This window comes from Odocoileus virginianus, chromosome 8, assembly GCF_023699985.2.
Source record: "Odocoileus virginianus isolate 20LAN1187 ecotype Illinois chromosome 8, Ovbor_1.2, whole genome shotgun sequence".
Lineage (NCBI taxonomy): Eukaryota > Metazoa > Chordata > Mammalia > Artiodactyla > Cervidae > Odocoileus > Odocoileus virginianus.
This window is the reverse complement of record NC_069681.1, coordinates 59,256,368-59,259,338: the sequence shown is the minus strand read 5'-3', so window position 1 is coordinate 59,259,338 and position 2,971 is coordinate 59,256,368. Positions and strand designations below refer to the sequence as shown.

At 38.5% G+C, this 2,971-nt stretch overlaps 1 non-coding gene across 1 annotated transcript; it reads right to left on the bottom strand.

The window, feature by feature from the left end:
• Positions 1–448: 448 nt before the first annotated feature.
• On the bottom strand, positions 449–554 carry LOC139036405 (U6 spliceosomal RNA). Its single transcript, XR_011489197.1, has one exon. It is a non-coding gene; the product is annotated as a U6 spliceosomal RNA (small nuclear RNA).
• Between the last annotated feature and the right edge of the window lie 2,417 nt (positions 555–2,971).

Here is a 2,971-nt window from a genome sequence, read left to right as displayed (position 1 = left end):
ATTAATCCTTTGTCTGTTTCTTCATTTGCTATTATTTTCTCCCAATCTGAGGGCTGTCTTTTCACCTTGCTTATAGTTTCCTTTGTTGTGCAAAAGCTTTTAAGTTTCATTAGGTCCCATTTGTTTATTTTTGCTTTTATTTCCAATATTCTGGGATGTGGGTCATAGAGGATCTTGCTGTGCTTTATGTCAAAGAGTGTTTTGTCTATGTTCTCCTCTAGGAGTTTGATAGTTTCTGGTCTTACATTTAGATCTTTAATCCATTTTGAGTTTATTTTTGTGCATGGTGTTAGAAAGTGTTCTAGTTTCATTCTTTTACAAGTGGTTGACCAGTTTTCTCAGCACCACTTGTTAAAGAGGTTGTCTTTTTTTCCATTGTATATTCTTGCCTCCTTTGTCAAAGATAAGGTGTCCGTAGGCACGTGGATTTGTCTCTGGGCTTTCTATTAAAAATATGGAAGGCTTCACGAATTTGCATGTCATCCTTGCACAGGGCCATGCTAATCTTTTCTGTATCATTCCAATTTTAGTATATGTGCTGCCAAAGCGAGCACTTATCCCTTAAGTTTAAACTGATATTGGTAAGTTAGAAAATAGTCTGGAGTAGGAATGGAACACTCCACAGAATATCAAAGGTAAATTTCATTCAGCAAAGTGTCTTTGCTCTGCCTATAATGGGACAAAGTTGAAAACTGAAGACAGAGGATTTATGAAGACCAGGAGACATGTTGAAGAAGTATTGCCCGAGCTGATAGCAGCTGGTGTGGCAGTGGGCATCCAGGGTGACACGAAGCTCAACAGTGCTGCAATTTGGCTAGATGCCAGATCTACAGAGATCAGAAAGGTGGTTAAAATGGTGGAAATTCCATGACTTTGCATCAGATAGATTAGGGTTCAAACCAGGCTATGAATTACTACTTCAATGTAATTAAGTGAATTATTTAATTTTTCTGAGCAGATTAAATGAGATAACATTTGTGAAGGTGAAGGGTACGTAGTACTCAGGGAATTACATATATATGTAAGTACATATGTATATATGTAAGTACATATGTATATATGTAATGTATATATATATATGTAAGGCTTCCCAGATGGCTCAGTGGTAAACAATTTGCCTTCCAATGCAGGAGATGCAGGATCCATGGGCTTGATCCCTGCGTGGGGAAGATTGCCTGGAGCAGGAAATGGCAACCCCTCTAGTATTCCTGCTTGGGAAATCCCATGGACAGAGGAGCCTGGTGGGCCACAGTCCACAGGGTCACAAAGAGTCTAATACAACTTAGTGACTGAGCGCACACACCCACACACACCCACACACACATACATATATTAAAACACATGTATACATACATTTATGTATATACACAGACGTTATATACATATATATGTATGTATTTGGCATGTATATGTATTTGGAGAGGTGGGGCAGACACAGAAGTATGCCGAAAACTCTATGTAGGGTTCATGCTTTGGGAAAGGTGAACTTTTTTTGGCTGCGCCATTTGACTTATGAGAATCTTAGTTCCTCAACCAAGATTGAACCCAGTGAACTCTGTAGGGAAAGTGCAGAGTCTAACCACTGGACCACCAGGGAATTATCTGGGAAAGATGAATTTTTAAAAAGAAAAGTGAACATAAAGACAGATTTATTCATTTATTTGCTTTTAGTCATTTATTTATTTTATTTTGTCTGTTCTTAAAAGGCTGTATGAAGATAGTTTGCAAAGATATATATCATAAAAGAGTACTTTCTAAGGATAGTTTGTGAAGGCACATATAGTATAAGATCAAAATAAGTAAAAATTAGGTTTAAGAAAAATGAGACAAAGGGAAAAATATGACAATAAACCAGAGAAGAAGCCTCAGGTTGGTTTAGAATAGAAGTCTATTGCTGTAAATTTCATACCTTTGCTTGAGATGGGCTGTAAGTTCAGCTTGAAATCTTAGATATTGTTCTGTTTGATATAGAGTCATTTAAGAGGAACTATCCTGCTGATCAAAGGCTGAGAGAGGAAAGTGAGTGAGGAGGCTGACGTGGTGGTTAACTGCAGATATTAAATGGTTTTCTTCTGATGGATATTCACTTTATTGCTGCAAGCACATTCTGCTATCCATACGTTAGAAGCTTATGTAAAACTTGGCTTAATTTGGCTTTCAGGAGCAAGTTTAAACAGGTAAAGATTTTATCTGTGAACTTCCATGTGATTCCTCTGTTATCTTGCACCTCACGGTTTTTTTTTTTTTGAAACCCATATATTGAAGCCATTAGAGGGAGTACGAAAGAAAAGGTAAGTGTTCTTGGTGGCAAAGGACTATGGCAATTGGGTTGTTTGTTCCCAGGATGGACTGGTTTACAGAGAAAAGCTGAGCAGGGGTCAGAAAGAGGAGGCTGGCCATCTTAGCACCTTCTGGATCTTCATTTAGGCATCATTATTTTGTTTGAACTAAATTGCCAGAATATCAGACACATCCATATTTAAAATATAAACATGCTTCAAAAATACATTTCTAAGCCAAGTATACATAATGTTTTGATTATCTGATCTTGTCAGTCACCCACATATTAGTTCTATTCCTGTTAGCAGTGAATGAGAGCCAGTGTTAACTTGAAAGATCATATGCCCATGTCTGTGCAGCTTTAAACATTTTGAAGCATTTCAGGTTACCTGCTATGGTCTGCATGTGTCTGCCCCAAATCTATGTGTTGAAATCTAACCCCTAAGGTGATGGTACACGGAGGTGGGACCTTTGCGAAATTATTAGGTCATAAGGACAGAGCCCCCTTCATGGATCACTACCTTGTTGTGGCAAAAGGGCTTGCATAACTCAATGAAGCTATGAGCCACGCCTTGCAGGGCCACGCAAAACAGATGGGTCATAGCAGAGGTTTCTGACAAAACATGATCCACTGGAAGAGGGAATGGCAAACCACCCCAGTATACTTGCTGTGAGATCCTCATGAACTGTA